Below are 22,810 nucleotides of genomic sequence, written 5' to 3'. Positions count from 1 at the left end.
GGCTGCAATGCTAACCACTGTGCCACAATGCCGCCACTGCCAACGTGCAGTGAGTGCCAAAATTCTATTGCCTTCCTTATTACACGCTGTACCTGCATAATTCATGCATGAGAACACTTGGGTTCCTCTGCACCAAAGCATTTTGAAGTTTCTCTCCATTTAGATAATATGTTGCCTTTTTATTCCTCCAACTGAAATGGATAACCTTAATTCCTGTTGTCATTCTCTCTTGGTATGCTTGTGTCAACTGTATTCCTACTATTAACTCCTGCAATCTTTTTTATAATTAAATAAGTTAGATTGTTTCTGCAATTACACAATCCGGTCATCCAGTCGCTTGCTTTACAAATGGCTTAAGATGTTTTCTGAAAAATATTATTGGACATTATTTTTCCAGTACAGGATATTTTTGGCTAGGTCTGCGAGGCATGTGTAATGCACTTACATTTCCTAGATATGCTGATGGAATACTTTCGTTAGGTCCTGACAGTTTCTTCAGAACAGATTTGGGTGGATCTCAGGATGTGGCAGCCATTCTAAACGGCTGCCACATTGCATTTGTTTTTGTCGAGTAAAGGGTTAATAACATCAGGAGTACTTGATACAGTTGTAACTAATGATACAGCTAAGATGCAATAACACATGACTAAGGGACTAGGTTATGGTGGGAAGCAGAAATACAAACTTGTACGGAGTACTGAGATGTATATAGATCTATAAATAGACAAGAATGGTTTATACAAATATCAGTCTGTGGTAGCAATCTTGGGTTAATAGGCAAATGCTAAAGAAACCCCATCTGGAATCTGAACCCAAGTTGAAATATGGTGGCAGCCGACAGAGCATAAAGACCCAGAAAAACTCCAAAAGAAGACCGCAGACCACGATAACCTGCAAATCCTTGGCAAAAGGACAAGAATAAAAAGTTTGAAGACTCACCTGAGAATGGAGGATCGTGGGTGCTGCAGGTGCAAACAGATGCACAAATCCTGAGTCCAGATTGTACTTGAGTACAGATCACAATGTACAAGCCAAAATCCTGATGAAGCAACAGATCCAGAGCTTAGGGTAAGCAAGTTGCCCACATTGTCATTTCCAGAACTGTTCCAAAGTGTTGAAGTCTCACTACAGGCTGAACATTGGAACAATTGGAAGAACAGCTTCTCCAGCTTCAGCATTGCATGAAAAGGGCCAGAAGGATCAAGACAGTACTCTATTCAATGCAGTAGGGGCCATAGCAGATGATATTGCAAGACAGAGCATAGACAAATCTTCAAACTTATATGAGGAAGTTCTCCAGGCATTTGATTTGTACTTCAGTATTCAAAAACAACTCATAATTGAGTGAGTGAATTTTAATGCAAAGGGGCAAAATTGACTGTAAATCACCTGTAGAGACTTGCAAAGAATTGTGACTATGGGATCCTCTGAGATGAATTAATCCATAGTCATATGGTGGTTGGGCATATTAGATGAAATAGTATCAGATGCTTTGCAAATTAAGTGGGGGAGGGCAGGGGGAGAGCGCAGGAAAACTCACAAATCAGGAAAGAATTTGTCAACTGCCATCATGAGCTGCTCTCAGTGTGACAGGAAAACCCTGTACAGGGGGAAGAATGCACCCCTCCCTCCCCCCCCATTACCACCCTGTCTCGGGGAGCTGGCTGAGTGCCACAACTGTGGGCAGTTTCACACATTTTAAATTAGTCTGCGCATTCAAATTTCTTATAGCTCAAAGGAAGAGTTAACAGTGAAACCAAGTAACCAAGTAAAATCTAAAAAAGTGGAAGAGCCACATTAAAAAAACAAATAACCCCCTTAAGAGAAGTTAATGAGAGAGAAAATAATTATCAGAACATTAAATTTAAGGCTGGATACAGGTGAAGGTGTTTCGGTATTATCCGATGAAGTTAATTGCCTTATAAAAATCACATTACTGTCATCTTTTATCCAGTTACAAGATCCAAGATGGACAGCTCTAAAATTAAGAGGCAAGATTAAGATACAATAAAAAAGAATGAGTGGAAACCCTGTACGTTATACAGAAGCTGGAGTAATCATTACTGATCAGAAAAGCATGTTCACAACCGAGGCTTATTTACAAAGCTGATGAGATTGCTGCTGAGCAGCCTCGTGAGGTACTCAGCTTTGACTTGCCATCTCTATTTTCAGGCTTGGGAAAACTGCAAACAGAATATCGTGTAATGTTCAGTGTAAATGTCTCTTTATAGTGAGGAACGTCCCTCACCCACTAGGCCAAATTAAGAATGAGAACAAGCACCTGTTACAACAAGAAGTCATCTCTACAATAGCCATACAGGTCAAGTGGTGTTTTGGAATGGTTACAGTACCAGCGTCTAATGGTTCAATTAGAAGAATGTGTGGATTTGACTCAGTTAAACAGGTCAATAGAGCACAATATCTATCCAGTTGCATCAGTGGATGGAAGTCTTGCCAAATTAGCAAAAAGCACCTTCACAAAATTAAATGCTAACAGCTGCTTTTGGTAATTGCCTCTGAACAAAGAGTCCAGACTGCTGAATACTTCTATTGCCCCGTTTGGTCATTATTGTTTTAACAGATTACTATTCAGGATGGCGCCTGCACCCGAGACATTTCAAAGACCGATGTCTCAGGCTCTTGAAAGCACGGAAGGTGTAATGTGCTATATGGATCACATTCTTGTACAAGGCTCATGACTGTCGAGTGAGAGCAGTCCTCAAAAGTCCTACAAGAAGCGGGTGTGACAAATAACAAATATGAATTTGCAAAGCCTTGTGATAAAATTGTTACGCCACAATGTGGAAACTTCAGGAATGACCGTTGACCCACAAAAACCAAGGTCATTATGAGAGTTCCCATAGCCTAACGACATCACAGAATTACAAAGATTCCTTGGGATGGTCAACCAAGCAGGCAAATTCCTACCAAACTTGACAGAAATCAGTGAGCCATTTCGACAGCTGTTGTGGCAATGTCAACAGTGGTGCTGGATCGTGGACCAGCAAAATGCTGGTCAAAACATCCAAATTCTCCTGATCTAACCAGAAATTCTATGATCCACAATTGCCAACAATTATAGCAGTGGACATATCATCTGAAAGCTTTGGTATAGTTCCCTGTTTCAAGTTCAGAAAGATGGACCAAGAAAATCAGTTTATTGCCCTTCAAGGTTTCTCTCATACACAGCGAAGAGTTTCGCAACCATTGAGAAAAACACATTAGCAGCTACATGGGCCTGCAAATATTTGATTATGTCTTGGGATTAAGGTTAAACATTGAAACCAACCCCAGGTTACTCTTCTTAACCTAAAAGAAATGACAAAAATGTCACCTAGAATTCAGTATTAGAGATTGAGACTCACGAAATATGATTCAGTTGCTGAGTACATTCAAAGGAAGTACCAGTGGGTGCATTATCAAGAATAACAGGGCAGGTAGTGGCATACTGGTATTGTCACTGGACTAGTAATCTAGAGACCTAGAGCAAGATCTGGGGATACAGGTTCAAATTCTGCCCCGTGACACATGGTGAAAGTTGAATTCAATAAAAATCTGGAATTAAAAGGTGAATGATAACCATTGTTGCTTGTCATAAAAACCTATCTCATTCACTAATGTCCTTTAAGGAAGAAAATCTGCCATCTATCCTACATGTGCCTTCAGATGACTCTCAAATGCCCTCTCAAGTGGAGCCCAATTAGGGATGAGTAATAAATGCTGGGCCAGCGATGCCCACGTCCTGTAAAATTGAAGGAGTTAAATTAATTCAGTGGAAACATATTCGCTCATCACGAAACACAACCACTGAGAAGAAACTGCAAGAGATTAAGCAAGCAAAACAGCAGGATTGACGAATGCATCAAAATAAAAGAGTTTTGCCAGAATGGAGGGAGACAGGTTATACTCTCTCTCTCTCTCCGGGAGATATCTGTACACTGACTGGTGTCTCTCAGTCCCTTCTCTCTCTCTCAGGGAGATATCTGTACACTGACTGGTGTCTCTCAGTCCCTTCTCTCTCTCTCCGGGAGATATCTGTACACTGACTGGTGTCTCTCAGTCACCTCCCTCTTTCTCTCAGGGAGATATCTGTACACTGACTGGTGTCTCTCAGTCCCCTCTCTCCGGGAGATATCTGTACACTGACTGGTGTCTCTCAGTCACCTCCCTCTTTCTCTCAGGGAGATATCTGTACACTGACTGGTGTCTCTCAGTCACCTTCCTCTTTCTCTCAGGGAGATATCTGTACACTGACTGGTCCCTCTCAGTCACCTCCCTCTTTCTCTCAGGGAGATATCTGTACACTGACTGGTGTCTCTCAGTCCCTTCTCTCTCTCTCAGGGAGATATCTGTACACTGACTGGTGTCTCTCAGTCCCCTCTCTCCGGGAGATATCTGTACACTGACTGGTGTCTCTCAGTCACCTCCCTCTTTCTCTCAGGGAGATATCTGTACACTGACTGGTGTCTCTCAGTCACCTCCCTCTTTCTCTCAGGGAGATATCTGTACACTGACTGGTGTCTCTCAGTCCCTTTTCTCTCTCAGGGAGATATCTCCTAACAACCCACACTTTGCCAATAGTTTGAACATCATGAATGTTTTTAATGACAGATTTGTCATTCCAAAAATACTTAACTCAGCGCTCTCCAGAAAATCCATCAGGGCCACTTGAGAATAGGGAATAGGCCAACAGTTGATCTGGTGGCTAGACATCAGTCACTCTATTTGTTTGGGTATGAATCAGAAACCCCGAGGTATGTTATGAAGTTAGATTGTACCCCAACAATTTGCTATTTTGGCTTTAATGTGAGGATATGATATTTCAATCCAGGTGTGATTCTACTGATACACTAGAAAGCTTTTATCAAAACAAACTTTATGTAACAACACAATTTAACTATAACAAATGAATTCGCTTAATATTTAACAATTGAACAATATTTAAACATGACAAGATACAATTCTTAACTGCTAATCTATCCGAATGAGTTCCATTTCAAGCATTAAACCCCCCCACAAAATTAGTTAGCAAATTACAAGCTTATGCATTTGTACTTAGGTTGCCAGCCCTGGAGTTCCCAGGTGAATTCCAGAGACAGAGGGAGCAAAACACATCTTGCTTCTTTCAAAACCAGGCAAGAACTGCTTGTTTAAAAAAAGAAAGAGAAACTATATTTTTCCCTGTAACTTAGCTCATCCCATTAAGCACAGACTCTGTCTCTGTCAATCAACTTAATCAAAACTCTCCTCTGAAAGCCTTGGGGGAAAACCAAGTAAACAGAAGTGTATTAACTCTGTTTAGACAAACACACCATTAGCTAAAATGAGTTATCATCCTGTTGTCTCAGCATGGAGCTGCATGTTTTTTTCAGACAAATCAACTCCTTGCAACAAAACATTGCCTCTTAGAAGAAACATGATATAAATATATTTCTTAAAGGCACAGTATCAGCACACACTGAAGAAATAATCATGAATTGCATTATGTGGACACTGAATAGCCAACAGCTGAGTGAACCACTGAACCTTCTATGTTTCCTTTGAGGCCATGGCAAAGCCCAGGAATGGATTTACTTGACTTTAAAGGCAAACTTTTCATCATCGTCATTGACAATGGTTTGAAGTGAGTAGACCATCGCACCACGGTGGAGACAATCATTACATCACTGCATGGAATCTTCATGGCACATGGCATCCTGGAAGTTGTGCTGTCAGACAACAGTCTCCTGTTTGTTAATGAGCTGTTCAACAACTTTGCACAAGAATATGGTTTCGTGCATGTGATATGATTTCCTCCGATATCCTCTGACAGACATAGAAGCAGAAAGAGAAGTTTGAAAATTGAAGAATTGACGAAAATGAAAGATGATAGTTACTTTGGCCTACTTAACTACAGAACCTCACCACTAAAAAATGGATTCTGACCATCAGAACTATTGACGGAAAGATGGCTGTGAACACAACACAGTTCTACAGCAAACACTACAATCTAACATTATTTCAGATGATCATGAGAAAGTCAGGAAGCAAGAGGATCAATGAAGGAACTATAAAGCTCATAATTTCAACTTGAGGCACAGAGCATGTGAGTTGAAAGCGTTACAGCTGAGTGACAGAGTGTAGATACGAGGTCAACTAAAAGAAGGCATTGTTACAGGAAGATCTCTGAAACTGAAATCTTTAAAAATTGAGACAGACCAGGGAAATATCAGAAGGAACTGAAGAGCTTTAATGTCATTGGGAGATAAACTACTGGAACCTTCGACATGCAACTTACATCCAGGCAGAGACAAGAAACCAAAATAAGCAGAAACTCTATAAACACAAGGGGGAAGAAACTCCTATCGAACAACAAGAAAGTGCAGTGTGGCCTCCACCTCAAAACAAAATCTGGACCAGATTAGGGTGATTGGTTCAGGCACCATAGGGACTAATCCTCTGAAGTCTGAGACTTTGTAGAGGGAAATGTAGGACGATGTATATGGTTGGGATAAAGACTTGCGGGGGAGATGTAGAGTAAAGGGTTAACATCAGGAGCACCTGATACTGATGTAACTATGATGCAATGACACATGACTAAGAGATTGGGATCTGGTGAGAAACAGTGGGAAGCAGGAGTACAAACTCATGTAGAGTATTGAGATATACATGGATCTGTAAATAGATAACACTGGATTTTATGAATAACAAGCAATGGTAGCACTCTTAGGTTTACAGGGAAAACCGCATGAAACCCCACCGAGACCTTGAACTCAACACGAAACACTTCACTACCAAAGATGATGCTGAGTTACTAATGAGGTCTCATAGGTTTGTTGCTAAGGTTGAAACTGACAAAGACAAAGAACAATACAGAACAGGCCCTTCGGCCCTCCAAGCCTGCACCGATCATGTGTTCCTAACTAGATCATCCGTTTGTATCCCTCTATTCCCAGTCTGTTCATGTGGCTATCTAGATAAGTCTTAAATGATCCTAGCGTGTCTGCCTCAACCACCTTGCTTGGTAGTGCATTCCACCCTCTGTGTAAAATACGTCCCCCGCATATCTGTATTGAACCTTGCCCCCCTTACCTTGTGACCCCTTGTGTTTGTCATTTCTGACCTGGGAAAAAGCTTCCAACTGTTCACCCTATCTATGCCCTTCATAATTTTATAAACTTCTATTAGGTCGCCCCTCAACCTCCGTCTTTCCAGGGAGGACAATCCTAGTTTACTCAATCTCACCTCATAGCTAATACCCTCCATAATAGGCAGCATCCTGGTAAACCTTTTCTGCACTCTCCAAAGCCTCCATGTCCTTCTGGTAGTGTGGCGACCAGAACTGGACGCAGTATTCCAAATGCGGCCTAACCAACGTTCTATATAGCTGCAACATTATATGCCAACTTTTATGCTCTATGCCCTGTCCAATAAAGGCAAGCATGCCATATGCCTTCTTCACCACCTTTTCCACCTGTGTTGCCACCTTTAAGGACTTGCACACCCAGATCCCTCTTCTGTGTGTCTATACTCCTGATGGTTCTGTCATTTATTGTATCGCACCCCCCTGCATTAGATCTACCAAAATGCATCACTTCGCATTTATCTGGATTATATTCCATCTGCCATTTCTCTGCCCAATTTTCCAGCCTATCTATATCCTGCTGTATTCTCTGACAATGTTCATCACTATCCGCAAAACAGATGTGAATGTAATGCTGGCTTGATCAGGCTGTTGGCTTTGGCTTCCACCCAAAGCTGCTCAAAGAAGTGGGATCTGTGCTCTGCAAGTCCTTTGCTATATATGATTCTGTAAATTTGAAAGATGTTGCCCATTGCAGTATTAGCACTAGTCATTTCTAATCCATGTTGCTCTTGTCAGAATGGAAATAAAATTCATTATAGTGATCTTGCTTGCAAAAAAGAAAGCTTTAAGTGCCTGAAAATTTGATTTGCAGGAATAAATAATGCACCTGACTAACTTAGCCTTAAGAATTTGAAAATTTGAAAATGTATCTATTAAATTTATTATATAGTAATCTTTAGTGTCATTCCTCACACTTCCACTTGGATTAGGCATTCCAATGCAGATGGTATGAGCTTTCTCCCTGGTTACCATATTGTAACAAAGAGAGTGCAAAACAAACTGCTTTAACACAAGCAGTCCAATGGCCCATATCACAGTAATCACAAATTAATTACAAATGAGATATACCATCTGGCTCACAGTTCACCGATTCAGAGAGATCCTAAGGCTCGAATTCTGAGATCGAATTGTTTCTTAAATGTTTTCAGGCTTTTTGCCTCCACTACTATACTGGGAATAAAAACAAAACTGCAGGAAATACTCAACAGTTGAGACAGCATCTGTAAAGAGAGAAAACCAGTTAACATCTCAGAATCATTACCTTTCATCAGAGCACCTATCAAGGAATTCCACAAACTGGCCACCCTTTCTTTAGATTAAGAAGAATTTCTTGATCTCCATCCTAAAATGACTTTTTACTGGTTTGAACTTGCACCCCCTTAGCTGTACTCCACATTTTCATGATTGACTGTTTCTAGAGTCAAGGCTACAGACTCCATGGTCTCTTTCAGTTTCATGTTTTGCTTTCACAGGTATGGGAGTATTCTACTTTCTTTCCTGAGGAGGGGACAGAGGTCTCGGTCACTGGCTGGAAAACCCCAGAGATTCCCATATTGCCTCTTTTAGGGAAGGGCCACTGCATCTTGTGCCAATTGGCATTTATCATTAGGGGAAGATGGTGACATAATGTAATGCCACTGATCAGTAATCCAAAGACCCAGACTAATAGTCTGGCAACATGGATTCAAATCTCACTAAGGCAGCTGCTGGAATTTGAATTCAATTAATAAATCTGAAATTGAAATTTAGTCTCCGTAATGGTGACCGTGAAGCTACTGTCAATTTTTGTTAAAATCTATCTGGTTTGCTAATGGAAGGAACTCTGCCAACCTTACCAGATCTGACCTAAATGTGGTTGACTCTTAACTGCCCTTTGAAATGGCCTAGCCAGATAGTCAGTTCAAGGGTAATTAGGGATGGGCAACAACCAGATGCGTCCACATCACATGAATGAATGAAAGGCCAGTCACAGGCTTTCCCCTGGGATCAAGATCTCTGGGGCAAACATCCTGCTTGCCAAGAGCTGCTATCTAATCAGAGGCTAGCATCTCTCCTGTCCTCAGCACTGCCAATGGGAAGGCGGTGGCTTCTGCCAGGACTAAATGCACCTGTGAGGCGAGAAAAGCATCTGTAAGGAGAGAAAAGAGCTGGCGTTTTGAGTCCAGACGACCCTTTGTCATCTGGGCTCGAATTGTCAGCTCTTTTCTCTCCTTACAGATGCCGCCAGACCTGCTGAGATTTTCCAGCATTTTCTCTTTTGGTTTCAGATTCCAGCATCTGGAGTAATTTGCTTTTATCAAAAGACTTTTGGAAGTCAGGGTACATAATTCTCTGGGGTTCACCACAGGTCATTTGTGTTGGCCCTTTCCCCTTCCCGTAAAGAAATTGAGAGTATTGGTCAGGCTGAATGGTACTCTTATGAATCCAGGGTGTGAAACTCAAGTTAATTGTCAATGAATGTTATTATTTTACATGGAATGTAAGTATGAATAATGGATCTACAGTAGTCTGCGCCAACTTTGTTATCCTCTTTGAATATTGACACAACATTAGCCTGCTTTGTCAGAATTCTCCTCCCTAGATTCTCTGAGCACTTTCAAATGTACACCATCCATTCTATGGGATTTATTTCATTTAAGTCTATTTAGCCTGTTTAGTACTTCTAAAGTATTTGCTTTACTAGGATATCTCGGTTTGCGCTGGGTATTTTACTTTGCTTGTAACTAATCATTTCTAAATGTCTGGGATTTTCAGTATAATTTTTGAAGCTAATTGAAACTCAATTTCATATCCTATCTCCGCATGCTTATAATTCCATAAGTGTAGCGGTTGTATCTCTCAATAAAGCCAGTTGATGGATCAATGTCACAGAAATCCCCTTATCTCATAAAGAACCTGCTGAAGGAAATAAATCTTCAAATAAGACAGCAAGTGGGAATACCCAAAAATGTTCATTTTGAGGGAAATATTAAGGTCTCCAAGAATAGCACAAGGGAGCTGAAGTTGTTCAGGATATAACCTTCATGGTTATTGTGCTTGGAGATGCCATTCATTGCTTATGCCCTGGAAATAACCAGATCAGTGGTAGCACTTCGAATTAGCAGGCAGACACAAGCAGTGCTAAATTGCATTTTGGTTAGCAGCGTATATTCCTAAACTCTGATGCCCATCCATGATTGGCATGCAGGTTCGCAGAGCGCCCCCCTCCCCGCCCATCCATGATTGGCAGCAGGCTTGCAGAGCCCCCACCCCCCCGCAACCTCAAGTCCACTGACACTTGGCTTACTATATAAGAGACCTGATCAATAAAAGTTTTTCTTTTAAAATAAACTTCTCTTCAGATTCTAGTGGCATCCCCTGGGGCACAGTGGTGGTAACCACATCTGCAAAACTGTCAACGAATAAATCTTGCCTGTCTGTACAGATGTACCCTGCTGATCTCTTGGAGTGAGAAGTCCCAGTGCAGGGAGCACTCTCTCTCCAACCCAAATCACCCCCTCCACCCACCTCCCATCAATATTTTCCTTATAAGAGGGGATTCACGCCGGGTAGGGACACCCAGAAATGGCAGATAGTTAAGTAATTCCGACAGAAGACTGATGGAACCCGTAAAGAATTTTGGCCTGAAATCTGAAATATAATTAATTGGAAGCTTTCAATTTAAGACAGCCACCAAGAAATCCAACAGGAAATTCAGAAAAATCTTTTTCCCCAAAAGCCTGGCAAGAATGTGAAACTTGCTACCACAGAGAGCAGTTGAACCCAATGGTATCATGCATTTAAGGGGAAAGTAGACAAACATTTGAGGGGGAAGGGAATAGCTTGTAATAATAGTAGTAATAATAGGAAACAAAGCAATGGCACAGGAACTGAATAGTTACTTTGCATCAGTCTTCACAGTGGAAGACACCAATGGGATGCCAGAGCTCCAGGAGAATCAGAGGGCAGAGGTGAGTGTAGTGGCCATCACTAAGGAGAAGGTTCTGGGGAAACTGAAAGGTCTGAAGGTGGATAAATTGCCTGGACCAGATGGACTAAAGCTGATGAAATTGGGGAGGCATTGGTGGTGATCTTTCAGGAATCACTGGAGGCAGGAAGGGTCAACACAATAAGAGTTTTAACAACACCAAGTTAAAGTCCAACAGGTTTATTTGGTAGCAAATGCCATTAGCTTTTGGAGCGCTGCTCCTTCGTCAGATAGAGTGGATATCTGCTCTCAAACAGGGCACAGAGCCACAAAATCAAGTCCAACGCCGGCATCTCCACATCATGGCAGGGAGTGTACCAGAGGACTGGAAAGTAGCTAATATAACACCCCTCTTTAAGAAGGGAGGAAGGCAGCAGACAGGAAATTATAGGCCCGTTAGCCTGACTTCAGTCATTGGCAAGATTTTAGAGTCCATTATTAAAGATGAGATTGCAGCGTACTTGGAAGTGCATGATAAAGTAGGTCTGAGTCAGCACGGCTTTGTCAAGGGGAGGTCATGTCTGACAAATCTGTTAGAGTTCTTTGAGGAGGTAACAAGTAAGTTAGATAAAGGAGAACCAGTGGACGTGATTTATTTAGATTTCCAGAAGGCCTTCGACAAGGTGCCACATAGGAGACTGTTAAATAAGTTAAGTGTCCTTGGTGTTAAGGGTAAGATCCTGGCTAGAGGATTGGCTGACTGGCAGAAGGCAGAGAGTGGGGATAAAGGGGTCTTTTTCAGGATGGCAGCCGGTGACTAGTGGTGTGCCTCAGGGGTCAGTGCTGGGACCACAACTTTTCGCAATATACATTAACAATTTGGAGGAAGGAATTGAAGGCACTGTTGCTAAGTTTGCAGATGATACAAAGAAATGTAGAGGGACAGGTAGTATTGAGGAAGCAGGGGGGCTGCAGAAGGACTTGCAGGTTAGGAAAGTGGGCAAAGAAGTGGCAGATGGAACACAATGTGGAAAAGTGTGAGGATATGCACTTTGGAAGGAGGAATGGAGGCATAGACTATTTTCTAAATGAGAAAATGCTTTGGAAATCAGCAACACAAAGGGACTCTTAAGGTTAATGTGCAGGTTCATTCAGCAGTTAAGAAGGCAAATGCAATGTTAGCATTCATGTCGAGAGGACTAGAATACAAGAACAGGGATGTACTTCTGAGGCTGTATAAGGCTCTGGTCAGACCCCATTTGGAGTATTGTGAGCAGTTTTGGGCCTCATATCTACGGAAGGATGTGCTGGCCTTGGAAAGGGTCCAGAGGAGGTTCACAAGAATGATCCCTGGAATGAAGAGCTTGTCGTATGAGGAACGGTTGAGGACTCTGAGACTGTCCTCGTTGGAATTTAGAAGGATGAGGGGGATCTTATTGAAACATACAGGATACTGCGAGGCCTGGATAGAGTGGATGTGGAGAGTATGTTTCCATTAGTCGGAAAAACTAGAACCAGAGGGCACAACCTCAGACTAAAGGAATGATCCTTTAAAACAGAGATGAGAAGGAATTTCTTCAGCCAGAGAGTGGTCAATCTGTGGAACTCTTTGCCACAGAAGGCTGTGGAGGCCAGGTCATCTATCTCTTTAAGACAGAGATAGATAGGTTCTTGATTAATAAAGGGATCAGGGGTTATGGGGAAAAGGCAGGAGAATGTGGATGAGAAAAATATCAGCCATAATTGAATGGTGGACCAAGTGGCCCAAATCTGCTCCTATGTCTTATAGTCTTATGCTGGAACATTTAGATAAGAAAAGATGGGAGGCAGCTCAAGTAGACCATAAAGACTGGCATGGATTGTTTGGGCCAAGTAGCCTGTTTCTGTGCTGTATGTCTTTAGTGATAATTTCTAGGATAGTTGCCAGATACAGATTTGACCAAATTCGTGCTCTCTCGTGTTGATCAAATAGGCACATGACGTTCGAATCTATGCTGCATTCATTACGAACTGTGATTATTTAAATGCTCTTTGCTGCTCCCTATCTGCCCCTTGATTAGTCAGAAGTTAAACACAGGGTGGAAATGAACAATTCACGCACATTAAGAATATGACAGTGAATGTAGTTGGAGTGGTTAACCATGAATGGGTTCATCTATCACCAAATTTATGACTACTGTAATGGGTGACCCTGGGGTATTGGAACATGTTGGTGTTGCCAGTTGACTGGTTTAGAACTGGCCAGATTATCTTTCAGTTTTGACCGTGAGATAATTAATGTGTCCTGCTAGCTTTTGTTTCTTTACCTGTTTAATGAGATATTTGCAACCAAGCCTGTTTTTGACTCTAAAGCTCTGTAGAGCTAAAATCCTGTCACAGATGACTGAAGAAGTGTCTAAACATATATTTGTTGATTTTAGCATAAATACGCTTATTTAACTTCAGTATTCATTTATGTCAACATTAAAAATGTGAATTTTTCTGGTGCTATTTCAGGGATGGTATTGCATTTTGGTGCAGGATTCTTGTCCTTTGGCTTGTGAAAATTTGGTTAAATCCCATCTGGATATCGAGCAGAAATTAGTTTGGGCAGCTGTATACAATCTGTTTGTGAATCTGATTCAGTGACGTAAGATGTCCTCGAATAAAAGACAATATTTGGACAATAGCCTCTGGATGAGTGTTGGCTGGGGCACTGGGAAAAGAACACTTCGAAGGTTTGGATTAAACAATATTTTAACTGCATGTTACTGTTTAATACATCAGCTGGTGTGCATGGTGCAAACACTGGCTGCAAACAACAAATAAATATCCTGTTCCTTCAGACTCGATTTTCACTACTGAGGCGGGTTGCTTGAATCAGGAAGTTTCCCAATTTGCTGGAACTGCCTTGGTAAAAAGTGCATCGCATCGTGCAATTTTCCCTGGGGTGGGGGAGGAATGAGATGGCGTGTACAGGATAGAGTTAGACTCATTGATCCCAGAGGCAGAGGTAGGCACTCATGGGGGTGGGGTAGTTAGGTGGCCTGGCTTGATTTCTAGGAAGCTATTAAACCCTCCAGCCTTATCCCTCCCTCACACCCCTTCATCTGCCTACCCAATCCCCCATGGCCACTCATACCCTCCATGCCAACCGACACCTCCAACCATCACCTCCAACCATCCCTTATCCCCCCCTCATATCCCCATGATAACTCAATGCCATCTCATGCCCCCTATCCAGCTCCCATGTCCCCTTATGCCTACATATCAACTCATTCCCCTCACCTAAAAGCCGCATACCCACCATGCCAACTCATGTCTTCTGTACAACCCATACCCCCTCATACTTCCATGACTGCTCCTATCTGCTTGCCACCACTCCTGGTTTAGTCTAGTGCAGCTCACAATAAGATGCACTTGCTAGTGAAAAAGACTCCCTCTCAAGAAACCCAGTCAAAGCTTATCATGTGGTTAACCTCTTATAAAAACAAACACATGTTTATACAGACCCTACATCAAAGACAGCTAATCCTTTGATGGTATCTTAAACTATCAATCTGACAATGAGCACAGAACTCCCTATTGAGATAAGTGTAGCTGTTGAAATGTAGCCAAGTCAGCCAAGCGTTCATTGTGACATAATAGCCCTTGGAAAATTGTCAATACACACTCTATTGAAATTGCACAAACAGGGGCTACTTTTTTTCTAAGCTGTAACAGATGGCCTGTTAATCAAAGCAGTCCAGCAGAGGGTTTTTAAAAACTCAGTGACAGGCAGCTGCAGCCTATTTTTTCTTTCAAAGTTCAATGGGCTGGAGATTGAAAGAAATCAGATCATGACAACTAAATAGACCTTATCTGCTATTTAAGCACATTTACATATACTCCATCTATTCATCACTCCCATACTACAGCCCTTAAGGCTCTTGCACCAGCAAAAATGGAGTATGTTTGAAATTAAGTATAAATGGCCCTGCTGAGTTTGGGTTTCCCTCCTGTGTAAATCACGCTGCATCCCTTCTCCCTGTCAACCAAATTGGATTTGTCAGAAATGGGGCGATTTTTCAAGGTCCACAGACTTTTTCTGAGTTCACAGAAATAGAAAGGAAATAGGAGTGATAATAATGATGTAGGGGTATATTTACCCAGTGGTGATTTGAGCTTGAAAGAACTGCGTCTTGTTGAATCATTACTATTGTGTTGTGGCACTGTCTCTGTGCTGCCTTTGAGCACATAATTACTTATCCTGCCCTTATAGTGTTCTGAATTGCATTTGTTATATTTCCATGAATGGAAATTTGAGTCATTGTACACTTGAGATGGCCTTAAACTGCAGGGCCAAATAAAAAAATATATACAAGTGACACACAGACATATGAAGATTTTCAAAGAAAATTGTTTGGAGAAAGTACAGTCTCCTGCCTAATTTATTTTAAAAGGTATATGACAAGAACAGAATTTGTAATACTTAATACTTCTCATGCACCCTTGTTATTAATGAAATGAGTTGGTAATCTCTCACTGCTGTGCCAACCCGTATTTTGAGATGAGCAGAGGATTTATAAGTATTGATGCATGCATGTTTTTCATACTACTGCTGGAACAAAGAAGCCATGAAAAAAACAATGTCGCACTCAAGATGCCAATGTCATGTGACATTCTGCCTTTGGCAGATGGAAGATCAGAGCAATAAAACATAAGAAGATAACATGAGAAATAGGAGCAGGAGTAGTCTACACTGCCCCTCAAGCATGCTCCGCCATTCGATAAGTTCTGATCTTAGCCTCAGCTTCACTGTCCTGACAGTTCCCCATTATCCTCTATTTCCACCTCCACTGTTCTATGGTGTAAAACATTTCATTGACTTATGACCCTCAGAGAGAAGACAGTCATTCTCATCTCTGTCTTAAATAAGCAACACCTTATTCTGAAACAATGCACCTAGTTCTAAATTTCCCCAAGAGGGGAAACATGGTCTCAACAGCTGTAAGTCCCTTAGAATCTTATGTTTCTCTTTAAGATCGCGTCTTATTTTTCTAAACTCCGAAGAGTTTAGGTCCAGCCTACTTAATCTTAGACAACCTCTTCATCCCAGGAATCAAATTATACAAAAAATATAAATGCGAAGAAGCATCTTATGATGTTACATAATGAATGCATGAATTATTAAAACTGTCAATCCTTGTTTTGTTCATTGGTGAAAACATGCAGTTTACATAGAGATTTACTTGCATCCATGCCAATGTCTCAAAGTAGAGTTGAGCTTCGGGTTACATGAAGGAATAGATCACTTCTGCATGATCACCAAAACAGAGATGTGAGCAATGTGAATGCAGTTTCAGTAAGCCTGTTATTGTTCAGTTAGAGAAAATTCCATTGCTTTATTTGGGAACTGTCCAACAGTGACACATTAGCCTTTATGGATATCTAACGGGTTTGGTCCCCAAAGGTGTATTATAAACACAGAACTACTCTTCTGCGATCTTAATGGTTGAAACATGGGTAAGAACATTCGAAAGCATGAAACAGGAGGATGTCATTAAACCAATCATAGCTCTCTGCTTTAACAGATGAGACATCATTTTCAAAACCATGAACTCTTAATGTATTTAAGCTCCTGAGGGAGCCAAGTAATGCTGGTAAAAGTTCCAAAAACAAATCCTGAAATTTCTCTCTTGTCTGCAATCAAATCGAAGTCCAGGAAATCAGTAAATGGTGTGTTATTCAATGTGAACATGATTGATTAACAAAACGAGTGAGAGTCATAGCTTTATCGATCACCTGCGCACCTATGTTTGTATGTTCTTTACCTTTTCTTTAAGCAGATTACTTTCTTAAATGGATGTATCGTGGTTTCTAGTGAAGTATATTCTCCTGAAATGTGAGTGGAACTGTTTATTCAGCAGCAAGTGTTGTTACAGTTTGTGATGGTAAGATCAAATAATGTGAGTGAGGAATTACGAGTAGGGGGAAAGAGCTCTGTTTGATTTTTCTGTGCTCAAGATAGATAACCACCTTTTGCTTTGCCGTCTTGACAAATTTAGTGTAAGCAGTCCGATCATATATTAATCAAAAATTATAAGGCATGGATTTTGTTTTGTATCAAGAGCCTACAGGATCAATCTGTGGTGAAAGGAAGTAATGCAGTGTGATCTGTAATCACATAAATGTTTGTAGCAATTGTATGATTTCTGTCTATGGCAGGTTTGAGATACATCAAAGCCTTTTAAGCATCAGTCATTTGTCTAGGTGTTGTAGTGTGAGATCACATTAAAGGTTGGGATTACAGAAGTGATAAATGCTAAGATTAGATCTTAATACTACATTTTGAATGACACTATGTAGACTCAATGCTTTGGATATAAGTTTTCAAAGAGTACAGTCAACATTGTAAAGAAACATTTTAAAGTTAAGGTAAAATCATTTTTTATCTATAGCTTCTATTATCTTGCAAATTAACAAATCATATCTGAATGTGCAACAGAAATATTGAAACTGCTCAGCATTGGAGAGTCTTCCACTTAGTCAGACTGGCTCAAGGGACAATAGTAGACTTGCTTATAAATCGTCAAACTTGTTTAATTGCCATGCAATTTGTGTTTTCTCTTCTTTACATTTTATGTCCAAATGTATTCTGCTGGATTTGCTTTAATTGTGTTGTTTTGTACTGTACATAAGGGAGCAGTGGAAGGATTACTATGCATATTGACTTCATAAAATTACAGGCCAGAAAATGGCTTGAATTTTCCTGAAAACTTGCACAGAAGCAACACGCAAGTATGTCATAGCAATATTTGACAGAAAAAGTTGAGCAAAATTGAGTGCAAGTGATTTGTGTCCGTTTTTTTGCGCTTTTCAGATTTCTTTGGCCTTTAATGCGGATTCTGCACATCCTGCATCAAAACCATATCATTAGCATAGCTGCAAACTCATGCAAAAACTGGAGCTGGCACAAATCTTCAGAATTTGCATCTGTTCTGTATGGGCTGCAAATTTATGGTTCAAATTTTGGGTTTGGGAAGTGTTTTATGACAATTTTGTAAGAGATACTTTCTGCAGAACTAATATTTATGGCATCAGAATAATTTGCATTAAACATTGAAAAGCCTCCATAATTTACATTTTACTAAACATTTTATCTAATGTGCATAAATTATGGTTTGATGGCTTCAAACTTGAATCTTCAACACATAAGAGGGACTTGAAGAAGGAATGGGGCATAAGTTTGGCATTTTCTTCATTTACTGATTGTCTCCACTAATTCACATATGATTTACGCTGGCTTTTCTGTCTGCTGTTGGATCATGAGAATCTTAGGAAATTTTGGAATTGCCCATGTTTGGACAAATCAGTACAAATCTCTGTGGAATTGTTTCAGGAATTTGCAGGTTGGTCTGTTGTGCCGTGTTCTCATCAGCATGTCTTCCATATATACAGTGTTGTGGCCACCTTTGTCCCTTCATTTCTTCATCATTGTATACAATAATCTAAGCACAGGAAGACAAAGAGGTCAAGGCACTATGGGCAGCTTTCTTCTGATGAACAATGTTAGGTTTTTCATCAGTTATTGTGGAAATAAATAGTTGGTTTTACATAACACTGTCCTACTATCAAAGGATAATGTTGAGATCAAAGCCTAGAAATTACTGTTGATATGATATTGGCGGCACGGTGGCACAGCGGTTAACCCTGCTGCCTACAGCGTCAGGGACCCGAGTTCGATTCCGGCCTTGGGTGACTGTGTGGAGTTTGCACGTTCTCCCCATGTCTGCATGGGTTTCCTCCGGGTGCTCCGGTTTCCTCATACAGTCCATGAGATGTGCGGGTTAGGTTGATTGGCCATGCTAAATTGCCCCTTGGTGTCAGAGGGTTTAGCAGGGTAAATACGTGGGGTTATGGGGATTGGGCCTGGGTGGGATTGTTGTCAGTGCAGCCTCGATGGACTTAATGGCATTGTAGGGATTCTATGATATTAGCAGTTGCACATTTAATGTCTTCATAAGACTGTTAACAAAGAAAATGTTGGAAACTCTCAGCAGATCGGGCAGTGTGTCCACTTCCTAATAAAGGCGTTATCTCATTTAAAATAAAGGGATCATGTTTATTAAAACAGTGCACCCAAGCATTGCCTATTAATATCATAATTATTATTTTTGCTGAAAATGGACACATACTGTCAAAGCTTTTCATCTTGAACTCATTGGGAAAATTTGCAAGAATACCAAATTGTAAAGTGAACAACAAATTATTCTGCATGAGAAGCGACTGCCAATTGGTTGGCAAGTGGACTCTGGTAGGAATGTTGCCATGGCGATTGCACCCAGAGCTGACAGCTGATAGTTACATGACAAGCTTTGTTTAAATTTAAACCAGGCATCTTGACTCTCATTGGTCAAGGCATTGCCATGGAGAATGAACCAAGGGATGGCTGTCCCCAAAGCGTTTGTTTATTCAAAAGAGGCCCAATGTGTGTCCATGCTTCATTTATCTGCAAAGTCCTGAGAGTGAATATATGCAGCTTCTTGCACATGTGTGTGAGTGACACTACGAGCCTCACTGATAATCTCATCAATGTAATTCTTGGCATAATCAGGATTGTTTAAGAAGTGTTGTCGATCACATCTAATATAGGACACTGTAGGCATGATTTTCTTCATGCCACCATTGTGTGTTTTGCAGAGGTGGAGGAGGCCTGCCATTGTCAGCAGCCGGATCTCTTGCTGTTGTCAACAGGATTTCCTGTCATATGGACTTCCCTTCGCCGGGAAACCCACGGCGGGGTTTCACAGTCAGCGGGAGCAGTTCATCCTGTCAGCCAGAATGGCTGGAAAATTCCGGCCTATGTTTTGAGTTGTGTGCTTGCTACGGCATGTTGAACTGAATGGCTGTGTTGGTAATTTCTATGATTCTGCATTCTAAGAATACTGAATTGTTCAAGCCACATTGTCGAAAAGGATCCTTTAGCTGAGGTGACATTTATTGTCAATATCACAGGTTGCTCATTTATATGTTAAGTTTAAGGTTTAAAACAGTATCTTTAATCTTCTTATACCTAATGGTCATCCTTGCTGTATTTTCTGTGTTCATTGTGTTCTGCAGTTTAATGAGTGATTAAATTGTGCTCATTAGGAAATGTAAGCCAGATGCCTGAAATGCCGTTGGATTCACTTCACTGATTGGAGCAGTGTTACTGGATTACAAGCTGCAGTAGTTCAAAAGAATGTGTATCAAGGCTCACTGCCTTTAAAATACATTTTTAATGATTTTATACCATCTGGGTTTCTTTGCAAGAACCTTCAACACTTATTAGTTAAACAAATCTGGTTTTCTTTCAGTCCTGCTAATCTATTTTTCTGGTTTGGAAGACTCATTTTATATAGATGATGAGACAGCTTTTTACTGTGCACACAGGAGTGGAACTAACATAGCTTACCTCACCTTTACTCAATGTATGCAACTTAGAACTTATTTCAGCAATATCTTATGAAACAAGTTCCTCTATCGCTGAGCTTTCATTGTACAACTCAAATCAGATTCTTCTGAGGCAGTGCAGACACCATCACACAAAATTACGTTATTAAAATTATGGCACGGTGGCACAGTGGTTAGCACTGCTGGCCTCACAGCTCCAGGGACCTGGGTTTGATTCCTGGCCTTGGGTCGCTGTCTGTGTGGAGTTTGCACATTCTCCCTGTGTCTGCGTGGATTTCCTCTGGGTGCTCCTATGGATGTGGTGTATCTGGATTTCCAGAAGGCATTTGACAAGGTGCCGCACCAAAGACTGCTACATAAGATAACGGTGCACAGTGTTACGGGTAATGTATTAGCATGGATAGAGGATTGGTTAACTAACAGAAAGCAAAATGTGGGGGGAAATGGGTGTTTTTCTGGTTGGCGATCAGTGACTAGTGGTGTGCCTCAGGGATCAGTGTTGGGACCACAATTGTTTACGATTTACATAGAGGATTTGGAGTTGGGGACCAAGTGTAGTGTGTCAAAATTCACAGATGACACTAAGATGGGTGGCAGAGCAAAGTGTGCAGAGGATGCTGAAAGTCTGCAAAGGGATATAGATAATCTAAGTGAGTGGGCGAGGGTCAGGCAGATGGAGTACAATGTTGGTAAATGTGAGGTCATCCATTTTGGTAGAAAAAACAGCAAAATGGACTATTATTTAAATGGTAAAAAATTGCAGCATGCTGCTGTGCAGAGGGACCTGGGTGTCCTTGTGCAGGAATCTCAAGGAGTTGGTTTGCAGCTAATTAAGAAGGCAAATGGAATTTTGTCCTTCATTGCTAGAGGGATGGAGTTTAAAAACAACGAGGTTATGTTGCAGCTGTATAAGGCGCTGGTGAGGCCACACCTGGAGTACTGTGTACAGTTTTGGTCTCCTTACTTGAGAAAGGACATACTGGCACTGGAGGGGGTGCAGAGGAGATTCACTAGGTTGATTCCGGAGTTGAGAGGGTTGGCTTATGAGAAGAGACTGAGTTGACTGGGGCTATACTCGATGGAATTCAGAAGAATGAGGGGAGATCTTATAGAAACATATAAGATTGTGAAGGGAATAGATAAGATAGAAGCAGGGAAGCTGTTTCCACTGGCGGGTGAAACTAGAACTAGGGGGCATAGCCTCAAAATAAGGGGAAGCCGATTTAGGACTGAGTTGAGGAGGAACTTATTCACACAAACAAAGGGTTGTGAATCTGTGGAATTCCCTGCCCAGTGAAGCAGTTGAGGCTACCTCATTGAATGTTTTTTAAGGCAAGGATAGATAACTTTTTGAACAGTAAAGGAATTAAGGGTTATGGTGAGCGGGCGGGTAGGTGGAGCTGAGTCCACAAAAAGATCAGCCATGATCTTATTGAATGGCGGAGCAGGCTTGAGGGGCCAGATGGCCTACTCCTGCTCCTGGTACTTATGTTCTCTGGTTTCCTTTCACAGTCCAAAGATGTGCAGGTTAGGTTGATTGGCCATGCTAAATTGCCCCTTCGTGCCCCAGGATGCTTGGTTGAGAGGGATCAGCAGGGTAAATATGTGGGGTTACGGGGATAGGGCCTGGGTGGGTCTGTTGTCAGTGCAGACCCGATGGGCTGAATGGTCTCCTACACTGTAGGATTTTGTGATTCTAAAACGAACAGCTGTGATAATAATAGCTAAAAATTTAAACCTGTATTATGCAAAGGAATAATAAAATTGATATATAATTGAAATTTTCTATTCCAAACCATAACTATCATCTCCTCAGCTACGTTATTCTCTGTGGAAGAAGACAGCAATCAGACATTTGTTTATAACCCAAATTCAGTTGGCTGTAAGAGAAGAAAACATAATATCTAGTAGAAAACTGGTTAACATATATATATATATATATATATAGCTTTTTCAAGAAAGTAACAAATAATTTTAAACATTTAATGTAATCTTTTACAATAAGAAGTACAAATATAAAACTTTATCACCTTTGTGTTAAAATTCCTTTAACGATTTGCCACTTGCAAACTAAGCAATCTCACTGGTGTTCTGATCCTGTGTTGTGTTGCGATTTCCATGAATTTACATTTTTTAATTATCTATTTTGTTCAGCAGGTTTTATTTCCAACTCTCAAAATAGTTGATGCGGCCAAATTTAAACAGCATCATGCATGCAAACCAATTACGACAAAACTTGAAAAATTGCTTTAATGGACAAGTGGCCCATTTGGAGTGAAAGCAGGTAGTTTTGTTTTTGGACACTAATGGTAACCAATATATGGAACTCTCTCCCTCAAAGGCTATGGATATTGAGTTAATTA

The 22,810-nt window shown here is 41.0% G+C and overlaps 1 protein-coding gene across 6 annotated transcripts in view; it reads left to right on the top strand.

Annotated features, from left to right (window-relative positions):
* Nucleotides 1-22,810, top strand: part of naaladl2 (N-acetylated alpha-linked acidic dipeptidase like 2) — a 902,781-nt gene that overhangs the window by 263,290 nt on the left and 616,681 nt on the right. Inside the window, exon 1 of one of the 6 annotated variants that reach the window (XM_078208139.1) lies at nucleotides 22,636-22,731. The exons of the other annotated variants lie outside the window; for them this stretch is intronic. The gene's annotated coding sequence lies outside the window, so the exon portion shown is untranslated. Of the gene's footprint in view, nucleotides 1-22,635; nucleotides 22,732-22,810 lie in introns of those variants that run through there. 6 annotated transcript variants of the gene reach the window in all.

This window comes from Mustelus asterias, chromosome 3, assembly GCF_964213995.1.
Source record: "Mustelus asterias chromosome 3, sMusAst1.hap1.1, whole genome shotgun sequence".
Lineage (NCBI taxonomy): Eukaryota > Metazoa > Chordata > Chondrichthyes > Carcharhiniformes > Triakidae > Mustelus > Mustelus asterias.
Note: the sequence above shows the minus strand (reverse complement) of the source record. Positions and strands in the feature narration are given on the sequence as shown.